Source organism: Medicago sativa, chromosome 6 (assembly GCF_051527215.1).
Source record: "Medicago sativa cultivar Bolivia chromosome 6, Bolivia_mono, whole genome shotgun sequence".
In the NCBI taxonomy this organism is placed as follows: domain Eukaryota; kingdom Viridiplantae; phylum Streptophyta; class Magnoliopsida; order Fabales; family Fabaceae; genus Medicago; species Medicago sativa.
In genome coordinates, this window is record NC_140754.1 from 10,681,864 (window position 1) to 10,701,294 (window position 19,431).

Sequence of the window (19,431 nt, forward strand, 5' to 3'; positions counted from 1 at the left end):
AAAAATCTTTTTTTTCAAAGTCTTTTGAACAGAATTTCAAAGGAGGTACATCACTTTTGTATTTTTGTAGTTTTGTCGAAATTATGATGATGTCCAGTACCACTATACAACCACTTTAGTTCCACGTGTAGTACGACTCTCTTCTCACCCTCTATTATTTTTTGAGTGGGACCACATGGATTAATCATTGAATTGTCTTGTAGTAAGAGTATATTCACGGGTAAATATCTTCTCCATTTATAAAAATAAATGGAAGATGCAATTTAGAGAGATAGAGACATAAAATAGATAATAAGTTCTACCATTAAATAAGTCTCACCATCTTTTTGCACATCTGAAATATTGTGGTTGGTCAATGTCAATGTCACATGACATTAACACCTCAATGTCACCTAAGTGTCACTCGTATATTACGGGAGTATTATCATCGATTGAAACTAGAAACTAAACTTATGGTGACCCACAGCTAGCCAATGTTGAAACTAAACTTGACTGGCGACATCAAATTGACGACACATCACACATATGCTTGCTTCTCACTCTCCATTAAACTTGACTGAAATTGATCTCTGATTTGGTTTTCTAAATTTGTTGTTAGAAAGGTTTCACATCTTCAACATTTCAATTGAGGAGAGCTTTACCTCCCATTATGATTCTTTGACTTCATTTAAGATAGTAATAAACCAAGTGACTCGTTGAGAACGTTACATTGACTTCATTTTCCTGCTCCCTTTCTTCGGGTTTTTTCTCTCTTTCTTTCTTTGTTGAATCTACACACTTCAATCACTTCACTATTTAGTAATAATTTTTCTATTTCAACAATTAGTTACTTCATTAATTCTCCATTCATTCATGCCTTCCATTAGTAAAGCGATTTCTAGATGGAGAAAAGTTCGTATAGTAACAAACGCAGTGTTTCGCTTCAAATCCTCCAGTAAATTCCCACGTAAACCAAAATCTAAATGGCGAGTAGTTAGTAAAGCAATAAGAGCAGTGTTTCGCTTCAGATCTCTCATTTTTGGTCGAAACGAATCAATGATTCATGATGTGTTCTTAAATTTCAGAGGAAAGGATACTCGTGCATCCTTCACTTCACATCTCTATGCTTCTCTTCAAAGCGCTGGAATCAAGGTTTTTAGGGACAATGACTCGCTTCAAAAAGGAGATAAAATTTCAACATCACTCCTACTGGGGATTGAACAGTCTCGAATTTCTATTGTTGTTTTCTCAACAAATTACGCGGAATCACGATGGTGTCTTGATGAGTTGGTGAAGATAATGGAGTGTCACAGAACCACCGGACAAATTGTTCTGCCGGTGTTCTACCATGTAGTGCCATCGGAAGTCCGTCATCAAACTGGTGAATTTGGAAAAGCTTTTCAAAATCTTTTGAATGAGATTGAGAAGGAAGAAGTTGAGTCCCCAGAATTGAACTTGGGGTTCCAGTGGAGAGCAAGAGCAGCGCTTCGTCAGGCAGCTGGCTTTGCTGGGTTTGTAGTCCTAAACTCAAGGTAGTATGGATAAACCATCATTTTCCTCTTCAAACGATCATATTCTCTATCTGATTTAGTCTCTAAACTATGTTAAACGTTAATACACTCTCTCTGGTTCATTTTACAACAAACTTATAGAGTTTATAAATCAATCATATAATAAGTAAATTATTTGTTACAAAAAAAAGAGAACTGGAGGGTGTAATAAGAGCAATGCACAGTGAAGACAAACAATTTTCTCGTGTACACATCACTCGTTTATAAATTTTTATAATGAAACCTAATAAACATTCGCTCCCTCCAACCCAACATTTCAGACAAATTTAAACGTACACATTAATCACAGGCCAATAGCTCTCTATGATTGCATTCGAATATTAAAAGAATGTTGGTCCTGCCAAAAGAGAGAGTGTTTCACAAAACACCTCTTTGATAGATACTTTTTTTTTTTCCTCCACAATGGGAGTAGGTTGTTAGTTAGAAAATCTTAAAAACAAGACCCTTCCATTTTTGTGGTCTAAATCGTCTCTAAGTACATCACATGTGTCAATTCAATCCTATTAAGATGTCAAAGACTAAATTAATGAATTTTTATATTATATAATTTCAGAACTAAATTGACGGATTTCATACGTCTTAATGACTTCTTATTATATATTTTTTAGTTAAAGACTGAATTGGAGAGAAAATAATAATTCAAGGACTAAATTGGTGGTTTATTATTTATTACTGTTTTCCTACGAGCCAAGGACTCCAATATAGTAGTGTAAATGAGCTGATTTTCATAATTCATTCATTAATTTTCCTCAAAAAAAAAAAAATTCATTCATTAAATTTTTGGTTGTTTAGACTTTAGATGAGTTGGATTCGGAGCCAGAAACAGATAACATGCCTCAAAGCTCATAGAACGCTTATATATTTGGTTGTTTAATTACCACACAAACAAACACACGCAATCATGTATATATAATCCTCACTACGTGATTAATCAAGGTTCAAATTCTGATATATAAGGTGTCCACATTCAATGGTCAACAGTGCCACGAACAAGATTTACCTTCGGGTGAGTGAATCTGTAGAAAACACACAAAAAAAAATGTCTGTATTTATGTACCTTTCTTTTGTTTATTTTTTGTAGGAATGAAAATGAGGCTATCCAGGATATTGTTGAAAATGTTACACGTAAGCTTAACAAGGCAGAGTTATTTATTGCTAATAATCCAGTGGGAGTTGAATCTAGAGTGCAAGATATGATTCAACTGTTGGACCAAGATATACAACAATCAAATGATGTTCTCCTATTAGGGATGTGGGGTATGGGAGGAGTTGGTAAAACGACCATTGCCAAAGCTATTTACAATAAAATTGGCCGCAAGTTTGAAGGTAGAAGCTTCCTTGCAAATATTAGGGAAGTTTGGGATGAGATGAGACTACTGGAAAAATGAATTTACAAAAACAACTTCTGTTTGACATCTGCAAAGATATGACAACCAATATACAAAGCATTGAAAGCGGAAAAATCATATTAAAGGATAGACTCTGCCATAAAAGAGTACTAATTGTTCTTGATGATGTTAATACATTGGACCAATTAAATGCTTTGTGCGGAAGTTGTAAATGGTTTGGTTCGGGGAGTAGAATTATCATCACCACAAGAGATAGACATATACTTCGTGGGAATAGAGTGAACCAAATATACGAAATGAAGCATATGGATGAAAATGAATCAATTGAGCTATTTAGTTGGCACGCATTCAAGCAAAAGAGTCCTACAAAAGAGTTTGCTGCAATCTCCAGAATTGTAGTTGAGTATTCTGGGGGATTGCCACTAGCTTTGGAAGTCCTTGGGGCATTATTGTTTGATAGAGGGGTAACAGAATGGAAAAGTGTATTGGAGAAACTCAAAAAAATTCCTAATAATCAAGTACAGGAGAAGTTGAGAATAAGCTATGATGCTTTAAGTGACGATACTGAGAAAGAAATATTCCTTGACATAGCTTGTTTCTTTATTGGGATGGACCGAAATGATGTTACACTTATATTAAATGGATGCGAACTTTTTGCTGAAATTGGAATAAGTCTCCTTGTTGAGCGAAGTCTTGTCACTGTTGATGATAAGAACAAACTTGGAATGCATGATTTGTTGCGAGATATGGGAAGAGAAATCATTCGTGGGAAATCACCAGAAGAGCTCGAGGAGCGTTGCAGGTTGTGGTTTCAGGAGGATGTGCTTCGTGTATTATCAGATCAAACCGTAAGAACTTCATATGGTTTATTTGTTGATTTTCACATGAACTTTGAAAAATTAGTCTGGTCATGAATCATGTGTAGCTTCCTCGTTTACCTGCCTTGTATCTTTAATCTTTGCATGTTTTTCTTTTTGTTTCTAAGGGAACAAAAACTATTAAGGGGCTGGCTTTGAAGTTGCCAAGACCTAATGAAAAACGTTTTAGTACTAAAGCATTCAAGAAGATGAAGAGACTCAGATTGCTTCAACTTGCTGGGGTAAAACTTGATGGAGATTTTGAATATCTTTCGAAAAATCTGAGATGGCTGTCTTGGAATGGATGTTGTTTACCACATATACCTGAAAACTTTTATAGAGAAAATTTAGTTTCCATCGAGTTAGAGAATAGCCATGTCAAACTTTTATGGAAAGACGCCCAGGTATAAGTTTTGATTTCTTTTTTGGCCCTTCATGAGGTGTTTTCACTTTCGAAATTGTAATGCTATTTTATTACGTTGTACTTTCAAACAATTTTTCATCTTTATTTCTGCTAGCCTTTCAAATTTTATAAGTACTTCAGTGTGACTATTCGAAACATTCAAGTTGTGAAGCATATTGTTTTCTGTTGTGAAACATTAGTTTGTCTAAACTTTGAAGTTAAAAATTGTTTACTTTTCCAAAAATACTTAAGGAATTAGGAGATGACTTTCACTTTGATTCTCTTTCAGGTGTTAAATATAATTATTTTACACTGTTATCCAATGATGTGTTAGCACTTTATTCAGAATATCAGTTCTCCAATTTGGTGGTTGTGAGAATGAGACTTGTCTAAGAATTTAGCACTAGATAATTGGTTGATAGTGTAAATAATTGGTTTTCAACCAAGTAGGATTTAAATTAAATATCCAACAAATTATATAATCAAATGATGTTATACTAATTAGCAATATACCACCTAATATTGAAATGATGGTATTTGAAAAAAAATGGCACTGCATTATTTTAAATATTTTACTTTCCACTCTCAAGGTAAGTGAGACATTGTTACTGCTTCCATTTATTTTTCAAAGAGTCGTCCTTAAGTTTCCCTTTGACATGTCTGTTCTTGCAGAGGATGGAAAAGCTGAAAATTCTAAATCTTAGTCATTCTCGTTGTCTGACGCACACCCCTGACTTTTCATATATGCCATATCTTGAAAAGCTAGTACTCAAAGATTGTCCAATGTTGTCCGAGGTTTCTCCTAGTATTGGAGATCTCAGTGAAATTCTTCTAATAGATTTGGAGGATTGTGTTAGCCTTCAAAGCCTTCCAAGAAGCATCTATAAGTTGAAATCTCTCAAAACTCTCATTCTTTCAGGGTGTATAATGATTGACAAGTTGGAAGAGGACATAGAACAAATGGAATCTTTAACCACTCTGCTTGCACATAAAACTGCAATAAAAAGAATACCCTTTTCAGTAGTAAGGGCAAAAAGCATTGGATTCATCTCTTTGTGCGGCTATGAAGGATTTTCCCGTGAAGTGTTTCCATCTATCATTTGGTCTTGGATGTCACCAACGAATAATCACCCATCCCCATTTCAAACATCTAACATCATGTCATCTCTTGTTCCAAGTCTTCAAAGTCTTTGGGCGGAGTGTAGCTCAGAACTTCAACTTTCTCATGATGCAGCAATAATTTTGGATGCCTTGTATGCCACAAACTATAAGGAGATGGAACCAACTACAGCTACATCACAAGTATCAAAACATTCCTTGAAGTCACTTTTAATTCAAATTGGAATGAATTGCCAAGCCACTAATAGTCTGAAAGATATAATTTTACAGGTTTGACATTCTCTTTCTCTTCCCCATTTTATATGTCTGTGTGTGTATCCACTCGAACATTTGAATTCTTTAGTTTATAAGTCTATAACAGCACATGTAATTGTCTTCCAAATTTTCACAAAGTTTGCTATCAGTAATTGACAGCTTACTTGACACATGTGCAAGCATGAGGAAGAATTATAGTCTTTACAATTTTTTCAAGATATACTCTCTTATTTTGCTTGCTTTTACATAATTGATCTTAAAATCACTAATCTAGAATTGAAATGCTTAATTTTATGCAAGCAATTTTTTTATTAAACCTCAAAAGTGAAATTAATATACTTTGGATTAAATTTTGCAGAATATGAATCTCAATAGGAGTGGTGGTTGTTTGCTTCCTGGTGACAGTTATCCAAATTGGTTAACCTTTATTTCAGAAGTTTCTTCTGTGAAATTTGAAGTTCCTCAAGTGGAAGGGCGTGACTTGAAGACAATGATGTGCATAGTCTATACTTCAACCCCGGGTAACGTAACATCAAGTGGCCTTAAAAACATGTTAGTGAAAAATTACACAAAGGCCACCATTCAGCTCTATAAGAGTGAGGCATTAGTTTCCTTTGAAGATGAGGAGGGGCAGAGGTTAGTATCAAGTATAGAACCCGGTAACAAAGTGGAGGTCGTTGTTGTTTTCGAGAATGATTGCATTGTGAAAAAGACAGTAGTTTATCTCGTATATGATGAACCATCTGTCAAGAGATTCTCTACTGAAGAGGAGCCCACTGATGACCTCAATCAGAACAGAAAGAAGAAAAACTGAGTGGAATGAAAGATAGTAAAGCAATGGCGGAGCAAAAATCAATTTTATGGTGACTGCTAACAATTGTTTTCCATTTTTGGCTGTAGTTTCTAGATTTTATCCATGGTGAATTTTTTATTCACAAAGAGTGGTGAAAGTTTCTAATTTGTTCTGTTACAATTCTTCCATGTCATGCACCATTTTAAGGTCTTTTAACAAAATGGGCTCAATAGTTACAGCATTGAATGATAAGATATATGGCTGCCAAGAAGAAACTCTGATTTGTGAATTTTACCACAACCTCAGTCTCAGACTCAATGATTATCTTGCTCAAGTTCATTTCCTTTGCTTAGACATCCTGCACCAACATTTACTTTTAACCAACTTGCAGGCACAAGTTCTTAGCAAATTTCTCTCTAGTTTTTATCATTTGACGTGGTTGGTCTCGGTTGTTGATTGGCTCTTAATTCACACAAAATGTGGTAAGCAGTTGTTTTTAATGACTAATGCTATCATTATTAGTATTATCTTCACGGTGAGGATCAAACCTCACTCAACTCTTTGAATCTCCAACTTCAACTACCGAACCGACTTTATATTCCAAAATGTGTATCCCAAAAATATGTTAAGCAATGATAAATAAGCTTAATTTCTTGAAGCCATGGGAGTATTGACAATTTTGAACGGACCCTATTTTTCCCTCGCTCTCGCTACTAAGAGAAACCATTTGTTCGGAAGTACACTTTCGGACAATATAAATTGTTGGGGAGAGCCCTTTTGGACAACACACAAAATATGTGGGCATTTAAACTCAGGTAGGAGAATGGAAAAAAGTTGTTTCTATTTGAGCTGCATAGCAGTCGAAACAGGTAAAGACTAAATCTCTTTTCCATTTTGTTAAGTATTGGATTCAATGAGTTCATTCACCATTGCCTTTGTCTCTAAGGTTAAAATTTGACTCCTAACAATAAAAACCTGTTTGCTCCTTTTTTTTAATGAGGGGTATGTTTGAATTGGTTCATGGTAGTGTCTTTTCTAGCGTTGATACGGGGGCTTGGAGGTGTCGTTCGTGATCATCATGGTGACTCTCTGCATGGTTATTATTGTAGCAGTGGTGACTCGTCTATTATTCACACCAAGATTTTGGCCCTCTTTCATAGGCTCCAGTTATGTTAGGATTTTGGTTATAGGAAGGTTGCTTGCTTCTTAGACGTAGTTCATGTGATTGATTTTGTTAAGAGCGATATAAACTTATATCGTCGTTAAGTAGTCTCATTTTAATTTGAATTTAGTCTACATTTTTATTAATTGCTGAGCAAAATATTATTAAGATTTAAAAGATCAAATCGAAACAGAGGTTGGAAGTTGAAGTCGGCCAAAAATTTATATCTTGAGACAGTAAAACAAAATAAAAATAAATAAAAACATGTATGAAAATGTCCCCGTGAGCTTAGTTCAGTTACTAGAGACATTGTAGAATATATGCAGGGGTCGGAAGATTGAAACTCGGATATCCCATTTATTCACCTTAAAAAAAGTGAATTTCTAACTCAAGAGATTAATGAATGGTGTTTATATAACTCCTAGGAGAACGAAATCCCAAATACAGATTGGGAAAACTCTACCCCATCTTCAACTCAAATTCATGTCCTGGGAGAGCTCCATTCTCAAGACAATTCCGTCCTCTCTCTTTCTTACTAGGCGACAAAGCAGAATCCCCCAAATAACTAGTATTTTAGTATTTTTGTATGAGCCGTACGAGATGAAATTCACATACGGTTATTTTAGTATTTTTGTATGAGCCGTACGAGATGAAATTCACATATACGGTTCTCAAGGGGGTCCTTTGGTTTACCTATCTCAATAAAGTCAATGATATATTTGTTCATATTCCATCCAGCCACAGGTTCCCCTACGACTACCATATTACGACTTCACCCCAGTCGAAGACCCCACCACGGTATGTGCCCCACATCACATGGGTTGGGTACAAAGCAACCAAATATCCAGATTTTCGAGTCAGAATAATAAAAAAATTAAAGAGGCTTTTGTTTGCTCCGCGGGCACGAACAAGTCGAGATGTATATGGGGCCCTTTCTTTCATTCAGATTGGTGAGGTTGCTTGATTGTAGGGTCTGGGAAAGGATCTGCCACCACAAACTGAGATTTCATTGTTATCGATGTTGCTCTGTCGTCTACCACTTTATTCCGCTTAAAGGATGTTTCTTTTATTTAATATACAAAAAATCTTTAAGCAGCAGGCATCAGTCCGTAGAACGTATAAAAAAAAGAGATGGTTGTGGCGCGAAATACTCTTGTGCACCTCCATCACTCGGCTCGTTAGGCTACTTGACCAAAAAAGAAAAACATGTATGAAGTATGAAACCACTTCAAATGCTGCTCTGAATTCTAGTGGTTCAACAAAAGTTCCATTTTTTATTCTCAATATTTCCAGAACTAGATCAGTCAGAAATTCCAGTTGGATGGATGTGATTTAATTTTGAATAAAAAACATAATATGCAAAAATTAATCAAATATGTATGAAAAACAAACATAAGAGATATTCTTTCAAACCAGAGAAACATGTGTTGTATCATATATTAATCCAATTAACAAAAAGAGTTGAATTACTCATAATCTTTTCCATCTCACATGGAATTATTCACATCAACAAAAATTCACAGATAAAAATAACTAATAACAATTACATCTTCACATTAAAATTTCATTACACAATAACATATATAATAAACACAAATGGAAACATGTTTGAATTAATGAAAAGGAAATCAAGATATAATAATTTTCTTAGCAAAGGCTATTATAAGTACCACACCTATTGTTAGGTCCACCTCCATTTTGAGAAGGCAAGCAAGTACGATAGCCTTGAACTATAGGACACTTAACAGCAGCACCATTGTTGTTACCAGTTCTACCAGTTTGTGTTTGACTCAAATCCAAAAGCATTCTTGCTGCATGAGAACTCATAGAAAATTCTTCAATGAAGATGTTTTGCTTAGATGTAATTGGATTAATAAGATAAGGAACAATAGTGACACACCCTTTGTTCATTTTCTTCTTTGGTTACTCAACTTTTTCTTCTCACCGAGAAAAAAAACTTTTCACTTGAATGGCCCCCAACAAGTTGTATTGTATTTGTAATAAAATATTGAACTCAAATTTTTCTTCACAAACGTGGAAAAAAGATTTTTGGTAGTTCACTTGAATGGTAATGATAGCAACACTCTCTTATATGTGTCTCTTAAACAATCTTTTGTTGGGTTAAATTAACAAGGAACTAACATCTTAGAAATGAAATACATGTAGTGGAATATACATGACAGTAGGGGTGGCAAAACGGGTCTGACTCGTCGGGCCGGCCCGTTTGACCCGCTATTTTTGGCGGGCTGAGTCGAAGTTTTGAACTCGCTTTCTATGGTTGGCTCGGCTCGTCTCGTCTCGTTAAAATATGGGGCGGGTACGGGGCGGGGCGGGCCGACCCGCTTAACTCGTTGGAAATGGGATGGGCAGGGGCGTGGCGGGGCGGCCCGCTTAACTTGTGTTTCAATTTGTTATTTTGAGTCTTATTTTATGTTTTTTGATTTATTTTGGTTGTTAGATATATTTTGAGACTTATTTTATACTTTTGGATTTATCTTGGTTGTTGAGTTTATTTATTTTGAGACTTATTTTATAATTTGGTTGTTGGATTTATTTTATGATTTGTTTTATGTTGCGCATTTGCCTTATTTTGCTATTAGTTATGATGTTGAATTCGACAATTTGATAATTATTTTGTTTTTCACAAATTTACTTGCTACCTATTCTTTTATATTTGTTTACGATAAAAGCAACATAGTTTTTTTGTAACAATTAAATTGTAAAAAAAAAATTAAAATAAAGTTTTTGTTTGGCGGGCCGGCCCGCCAACTCGCAAGCCCGCCATTAAACGGGGCGGGGTGAGATTTTGGACTCGGTCACAAAATTTGACTCGGCTCGTCTCGTCTCGTTTTTAGCGGGCTTAGACGGGGCGGGCCTAAATGAGGCGGGCCGGCCCGCTTTGCCATCCCTACATGACAGTGTTGGTAGCATTGATATATAGTCCCTACAAATTGTATTGTATTTGTAATAAAATATTGATAAAATAACGATGGAATCTTTTTTATACAAATAATTAAACATCTAAGTATGTTTGTCAAAATAAAAAAAAAAAAAGAATTCTAAGTACGTTGAATTGGGAGCTCACCATATCAAAAAGTCTTGATGCACATGAACCATTAAAAAAATGCATGTATTATATCCTTAAACGAAATTCTCACATCGACGACATAATTCGAAAATGGATCATTTGAAAGATTTGAGTAGAATTCTCTTACCATGAAAACTTTAATACGAATACCCATTTGAATTTCATCCGATTAAGAGTGTTGAAAAAAGTGTATTCGCACTTCTCAAATTTACCATTGTCTAGTATACTCTAGCACAATTCTTTTAAAGCTTCGTCAGCTATTCTTTTTTTTTTTTTAAAAGGAAAATGCTAAAAGGTATGGGTAATTTTTTCACGAAATTTCACGGATGATTAATTTCAATAAAATTACAGCAGTGGCCCACATATTATATTACTAAGTCTGTTCTCAAACTGAATATTTAGAAAAGTAAATCCATCTCTCCTGCATCACAAATTAATGTTGGCCCAGATAATTCTCATCACAAATTCCTTTTCATTTTATGATTAATTAACATCTAATTGATTCTCATCTCATTCCATTACCATGTACAAAATCAGTAATCACCCCATTAGATGATAAAGTTAGGTGAAATCATATCAAACAAGCTCAGAAGTTTTATGCAGTTTTGGAATGGTACCCCTAATAAATCATCACTTTTGTGCATGAATGACATCTAGAGTTCCAAACAGAAACAATGCCGAGAAAAGAAACACATCATTTGATTGTTTTTTTTTTCCTTCCATTTTATGACTTAGTATGTATTAAACAATGTCGGTTTAATATTATTTTTTTGAGGGAAGAGTCGGTTTAATATTTTCTTTATTTATTATTTAATATGAAATCTCCCGTTTCTTTTCCTGAAGTCAAACCTAATACGCATGGAAAGTAGCATTTGTAAATTTTTGTAGGCGAGAGATCCGTACTATATAGCATAGGGGTGGCAATTGGATCCATGAGATTCATATCCATCCAATCCATCCACTGTAAAATTCATCTAATCCATCCACTAAACAAAAAATTTGTTAATGGATTGGTTTGAAATCCATCCATTAAAGACTATGGATGGATTGAGTCCATCCACCTAATTTTTAAAATCCAACGGATCACCTCTTTAACAAATAAAAAAAACCAATGGATTACTTCCAATAATATTTAATTTTTATATTTAAATAAATATATAGTTGATAAAATAAAAAAAAATTAACAAAAAAAATTAATTAAGAAAAAAATGATAGGAAAAAAAAAGAATTTTTTTTTTTAATATTTAAATATTATTAATTTAATATATTAATAAAATATTATTTAATATATTATTAAAATATTATATTAATTATAAATGGTGATCAACGACGGAGCTCCGCCGTGGACCACCGTGAGACGGCGGCGGACCATTGTCGGTCGCCGGAAAAATGGTCGGACCACCGTCGTGCGCCGCCGTGGGGTAGCCGGGACCACTGTGGCCAACGACGGCGGCGGCTGGTTGACTACTATCACCACCACTGTTCACCATTTAATTAATAATATTTTTTAATTATTTAATTATTGGGCTTATGTCAAACATTATTGGGCTTAAAAACAATGAAGTATTGGGCTTAGTTATATGAAAATTATTTGGACAGAATTTGCTAAAAAAACCACTTTAATGAATAATACACATCTTTAAACAAAATAATACACTTTGATTTATGGATCGGATGGATTATCCATCCAATAAAATCTAATAATGGATGGATTGGATGGTTTTTTTAACAAAAAAAAAAATAGTGGATTGAAATGGACTAATGGACCCTTTTTGATCCATCCATTAAGATCCAAATCCATATCCATCCAATCCATCCATTTTGCCACCCCTGACGTCACTCTTTTTTAAATTGGTTTTTTTGTCAATTATTCACCGCTGTGTAGTGGAAAGAGTTTTTTTTTTTTTTTTAAATTGGTTTTTTTCATTATGTTATTCACCGCTGTGTAGTGGAAAGAGCTTTATTTGAACAATCATTTATTTGACAACTTATGAAATAATCATAGATTTACAAAAAAAAGGCTTAATTGCACTTTTGGCCCCCTATCTTTCCAAAAGTTGCGGTTACAACCCCTTAACTAATTTAAATACAAAACAGCCCCCTAAGTATTGAATCTTTAGCAGTTTTGGCCTCCCAAGGCCAAAAAAAAAATTAAAAAAAAGACACGTGTCACCTTACTTATGGTGCCACGTCAGCCTTGGGGGCCAAAACTGCCAAAGATTCAATACTTAGGGGGATGTTTTGTATTTAAATTAGTTAAGGGGTTGTAACCGCAACTTTTGGAAAGATAGGGGCCAAAACACTAGTAGAAAAAACACTTTTTAACTCAAACATTTTAAATGGGTTGCCATCCACTAGATTTAAAAACTAAGAAGGTGGTAAGCTTTGTAAGATGAAATAATTTTAAATGGGGTAACCAGATTTAAAAAGTATTTTAATTAAATGAAAATAGAATGGAAAAGAAACACGGTGGAATTTATGTAAATAAAAGAAATTTATCTCTCTCATATCTTCTCTCTTTGAAAGATTATTACGCGTACACCACCAACACAACTTTACCCTTTCGATTTTCTCCTTTACGGATTCAACACCAATTTCAGATCTGTGTTCGCCAGATTATCTCTCCTCACCATCATTGTCCTCTGTTATTTTCGTATACTCAGACATCATCTCTTTACCATCATCGATTTCTGGGTATTTGGATCTGGATTAAATTTGTGAGCTGATATACTGCGACTTTCACTTTTTAATTGTTTTGTTCTTATTTCAACAAATACCCAAATCTATAATCTAAATAAAGTTTTCATTTTTGCGATTGTTTTGTGAAATTGAACCAAAAGGGTTATTGTGTTTTGTATTAATTTGGAATAGCACCCAAGTTGTGATTGTGGTACCCTCTGCCTCCTTTGCGATACACAATTGATTTCTCAGATTCATTTTCTTATGTGCATCCTTCATCGATATTTCATGTTTTTCGCCACTCCCAGATTTCTCCTTCAACTTCATCATCGTTGCTTCCTTCAATTTCTCAATCGAGGTATTAGTCTTTCAAATTCGAATCTCTTTCCTCTTATTCCTTTTCGTGTTATTTTTTTCCAGATAATTTTTTTATAAAATTGATTTTTGATATGGTTTTATGGTTTAACATTTACTATTATTGTTGATTAGATTGATTTGGGATTTTTTTAATTATTTATTTATTTTGGTGGTTTTTTTGTTAGGGTTTGGATTGAGATCTGTTTGTTGGGGGTTTGAATTTTTTGAATTGAGTTTCTGTGGGCGTCTCATCAAATGGATGGCATCAAAGAGTCTATGTTAAGAAACATGACATCCATGGATGAAGGAGAGAAAAGCTTAACAAACTCTTTGTATTGATGGAAATGAAATATTACAATATGAGAAAGTTACTATAGAAGAGTACATCAAGGCCTATTTATAGGCATCCACTAACTAGTAACTAATACTCCTTATTACTAGCTCTAACTAACTATCTTTATTCTTAATAGCCTCCCTCAAACTCAAGGTAAGAGAACTCTTAGCTTGAGTTTGGATTACAAAGTTAACACCAAACAGAGGAAATTAAAATGCAGAAGTATTTGACAACCAAAAAGATAGTAGTTGATGTGCATAAGATGACTGATACAAAGCTGCACACCATAAGAGAAGACTTCCAATCAACCCACTTGTTTCCTCCAACAGAAACATCTTGCAAAATCTGCACTCCAACTACTAACCAAAACAGCTCTCCAGCAGATGTATAACCTCAATAATACTTCAAATGTATAGAAGCAAAACAAACTTCCAGCAAGTATGAATAACCAATCCAGAACCGGGAGGTACCAAAGGTGTAGGCAAGGAAAACATAGCACTCAAACTACAAAAACCAACATCACTAGCAGAACCAACAAAGTAGATATGTAAGCAATGCTTCACCAAACCAAACCAAATCCAACCAATATTTGATCTCAAGCAGTAACTAACCAAAGCCATAAGGCAAAATGCTTAACCATTGAGCAGAAGCCATAACTCTAGGCTTAACCACTTAACAGAAGCTACCATCAACAAAGCCAACAAAGGGCAACATGCTTAACCACCATAGGGCAGAAGCTATGATCATTAATCCATAAGGCAAAAGCTTAACCACCAAGCAGAAACTATACTCAAAGTTTAACCACTTGACAGAAGCACAACAACAAGCTTAACCACCTATCAAAGGCAGAAGCAATCATAAAAAAAAATCAACGCTTAACCATCAATGGAAGAAGTGTCACGCTTAACAACCATTGACAGAAGCTACAAGAAGAAGAAAACGACGCTTAACCATCCTTGGACAGAAGCACAACGCTTAACCATTCATGACAGAAGCATATCAACATGTCTTAACCATCATGAACAGAAGCACAAGACAAGAAAAGAAATGCAAGGAAAGGTCATAGTCTACAATGGAAGGAGGTCATATACAAGACCAAGGTTCCAAAGATAAAAAGTGATGCCCTTCAATGCCGAGCCGAGACAAGAAAGAACCAAAAAAAAAAACAAGCCAATAGAGATGCATAGCCATGTGATGTGTCTTCAAACAATAGAAAACAAATCCATGTTGATGTACTCAAACCATAGGCTAAAATCAATGCTTTCAATAATGAAGTACTCCAAACAACGATCCAGGACAAAGAAACCAAGGAAAAGTAATCAATCCAAGAATCTTCCGACAATCCAAAACTGGACCAGAATCATAAACCTCACCAAATACCAAACCAAGGGCATGAAAGTGCCATGTAGAGCTCATAAAGAAAGGGAATCAAGCATGGAATTCAATCTGCCAAAAAGTAGGACAAATGTGTATCCACAAAACTACTAATGTAAAAACCAGAAGCAAACAATAACCCAATCCCATGCTTCAAACACTAAACCATTCACAAACTGAAAAGAAATGATTAAGTGATGACTTAACTTCCGTAAAATCTCTGAAAAAGAGGACAGTGAAAATAAATCTCTGAAGATTCCATCTACCCCAAAGCCAGGAAGAAATGAACACAATCCAAATACGAATCTCAGGAAAAGCCATGACAATCCACAACTTGGCACATACAGAGTTTTCTGATCAGAACATCCTTGCTTCAGTGCCATTCCATTAACAAGTTATGTTCACACTATATGTCCTCCTCAAACTCAAAGTGGGAAAACTTACCAATTTGAGTTTGAAATACAATGAAAATTATCATTTGTTCTTACTGAAGTAACGAAGTAAAATGGGAGGAACACAAAAAACAGCCTCTGAACACAAAAACAGCATATGCTTCTGAACCACAAAGAAGGCTTCTGAAGAGCTTCTGAACAGCGTATGCGTCTGAACAGCTTCTGAACAGCTTCTGAACAACAAAGAATGCTGCTGAAGAATACAACTTCTGAACGTCAAAAAAGAAGCTTCTGAAGAATACAGCTTCTGAAGAATACAACTTCTGAACAAAAAAAGGCCTCTGAACAAAAACAGCTTCTGAACAGAGAAACCAGCTTCTGAACAAAACAGGTTCTGAACAAAAACATGTTCTGAACCACAAAAAATGCTTCTGAACCAAAAATGCTTCTGAACAACAAAAAACCATTGTGTAACACAAAAAAAACTTGGCACAAAAAAAAAATGAAACACGAGAAAGAAGAATCACAAACAAATCCTAATGAGAGAATGGAGAAAAATAGAATAGTGATCAGAATAGCGAGCTAGAACAGACGAACTGGCGATGAAAGAAACTGATTGAAGTAAAACATTAGAGAACGAATGAAATTGAATCAGGAAATGGAATCCAATCACGAAATCGAATTGTTCTATCGAATGAAGAAACAAAACGGAAACTGCGAAATCGAATTGGAATCGCAAAAACCCTAAGATTTGGGGATAATTATGAGAACAAAATCGAACCAAATTACGAACAGAATCACGAAGGAAAAGATACACAAAACACGCAATTGAACGAGGAAAATGGAAATTGAATAAGGAAATAGAAGAAGAAAGGATCGATTCAACAGAAAAGAGAAGAACAAAGACGAACTCACGACGGATCGCAAATCGATAGTGAAAACTGACGAGAAAGGAAACAAGAAAATAACAGTGAAAAAGATGTGAGAAAACTAAGGATTTTCTCGAGAAAACGCAGCGGAAAATCCTTCAAGGAGGATACCAGATTTGCTCTGATACCATGTTAAGAAACATGGCATCCATGGATGAAGGAGAGAAAAGCTTAACAAACTCTTTGTATTGATGGAAATGAAATATTACAATATGAGAAAGTTACTATAGAAGAGTACATCAAGGCCTATTTATAGGCATCCACTAACTAGTAACTAATACTCCTTATTACTAGCTCTAACTAACTATCTTTATTCTTAATAGTCTATACCAATATCCCATCTATCTGCAGTGCACTCAGTCCACCGGCCACCAGCTACAGGATCTCAGGATTATGAAATCATGAAGCACGGGACATCCGTCGGTTCTCCCGAGGTTCATCAATCTTTAAGACTTCAGGTTCGTTGAGCTTATAATGTAAACTTGTTGGTTAACGGTATTCAAAAACTGATTTTCATTGAGTCTTTTGATACATCGAATAGTAATATATTGATAACGTAGAGAGAATCTATTAAAACAGTTTCCCAGCTATACCCGAGCTGTAAAAGTTAAACTGAAATAACTGAACTAGTTAAGCTTCCAGCTTTACATTACATATGATATTTCTCTCATAGTTGTTGATGTAACAATATTTTCAAATTTCTGACCATCTTCGCTTATCCCATGTTAGAATTGTTTTGTGTGCATTTGTCAGACTATAATACTCCTTTCCCTTTATTGATATTATTATTAATCTATTAATGATTCTTTGGATGATTACCCAAAGTTCATGATCCTTCTACTGCCACTTTCTTTCTTTTTAGATAGATAGCTAATTTCTTAGGCTAAACTTTTGTTTATTTTTAGGAGTGAGATTATTGTATTACGATCTGAGCGTGACAAAATTGCACTAGAAGGAAATTTTGTTAGAGCGGCTTGATAGCTTTATGAAGGAATTTGAAAGAATCATCTTTTAAGGTGGTGGTAATAGGGACATTTCAAATTGTATTTTATGATGACAATTCCATTGAAAATGATTCTCAAACTAAACAACTTGACATGTTCTTGCTTGAAAGAAATAACTGCATTGTGATAATATCATTGTGTTATTGCAGGACCTTCGAAAGCACCAGAAATATGTTTCTCATGTTCTTGGTCTTCCCATGTCAAAGGTAGTTTGCAAAACAAAGCGAATTGGTGGTGGATTTGGGGGAAAAGGAGACAAGATCAGCTTTTATTGCTGCTGCAGTTTCAGTTCCATCATATCTGTTAAATAGACTAGTGAAAATCATAATGGATCGAGATGTAGACATGATGATAACTGGGCAACGCCATAGTTTTTTAGGGAAGTATAAGGTATTGCTTTATTTACATAAATAGATTTTATTTGTCTATTTCAATATCCCACATTAATATTTAGTGTAAAACTGAATCCTGCGAATTTTCATTTAAATGTAATTTAGGTCTAAGATCTACTAATTCATTCTGTTTGTGCCAGAAATACGAATTTGACAATATCTTGATATTTCTGAGTGATGCTTGAAATGGTTGCATATAATATACTGTATAGCACCCTACTTTTTCTCATTTTGATGCCCATTGGCCCTTGTTTTATTTTCTCACCCTTGGTTTCTTACATCCCAATGTTCCTGTCCATTGTTTGAGACTTTGGGTGCAGTATTAGCATTGGTTTCGTCATTTTTGATGTGGTTGGGTAATTAATTAGAGGTATTATTTGATTGAGGTTGGATTTACAAAAAATTAAAATATAGAGAGAATTTAAATGAGGTGAACCGATTTAAATTCAAAGATTTTTGACTCTTGTTAGCCTTTTTTAAATGGTATCAACCGATTTAAATTAAAAGATTTTAGATGGGTTCAACCGATTTAAATTAAACGATTTTAAATCGGGTAAAGGGGGCTGACTTAAAATCAAATACACTTTTTAAATCGGCCACCTATAAATCGGATGTTCACCCGATTTAAAAAGTCATATTCACCCGATTTAAAAAGTGTTTTCTGCACTAGTGAAAGTGCAATTAAGCCAAAAAAAACATATTTATCTACCGGAAAGGCACAAATACTAAGTCACAGTCCATTCTAGTCGGTCCTAGTTTTCTAGTGAGAGAAATTTTACCTTCTCTCTAAGCTTTCTTTCTCATTCATTCATCGAGGAGGGCTGTATTTATGTCATTCTTTTGAACTAGAATCACTAATCTACATCTTTTTTTTCCCCTTTCTTTCAATCTGAATAAGTGGTTTTCACATATATCTAGTTTTTCCTTTTGTGTTTTTTGTGATTCCGTCGCTTCAGTGCAGCATTGTGTTGTTCGTCTTCTTGTGCGGTGTTGTGTTATTCGTTGTCTTGTGGGGCGTTTGATTTTGCGTCTTGTCGCGGCTTTCATTCAGTCCACGGTCGACTTTAGCTAATTACAAATCAATCAATGATTTGGACGTCTGTTATACCCTAATTTTGGACCTAAAAATACTTGTTCAATTCTTCTTTTCTTGCATTATAAGCTATTTGAACCGTCTCTGATCAATTGCATCTTTCTCTGCATTTTATTTCAATGTTATTTGCAAAATTTACATGCAAGGGTATTTTAGTCATTTCCTATGTCAAATTTCTCTCAGTCTTTCAAAATTTTGTTTGAGTCCTTTCAAGTAGTGTGAATAAGTCCTTATTTCATTCTATGTCAAAATCCATTTTCAAAATTGCCTTTGAAGTCATTTTGAGTCAGTTTTGCCCCTA

General features: G+C 34.6%; 1 long non-coding RNA gene and 1 pseudogene across 2 annotated transcripts; both read left to right on the top strand.

Moving 5' to 3' along the window:
• Positions 1-538: 538 nt before the first annotated feature.
• Positions 539-6,389, top strand: LOC146912755 (disease resistance protein RUN1-like; annotated as a pseudogene). The gene is made up of 5 exons (XR_015016873.1): positions 539-1,511; positions 2,632-3,747; positions 3,885-4,160; positions 4,832-5,548; positions 5,892-6,389. The product of XR_015016873.1 is annotated as a disease resistance protein RUN1-like (transcript).
• Positions 6,390-16,972: 10,583 nt separating this feature from the next.
• On the top strand, positions 16,973-18,162 carry LOC146912756 (uncharacterized). The gene is made up of 2 exons (XR_015016877.1): positions 16,973-17,099; positions 17,547-18,162. It is a non-coding gene; the product is annotated as an uncharacterized LOC146912756 (long non-coding RNA).
• Positions 18,163-19,431: the final 1,269 nt, after the last annotated feature.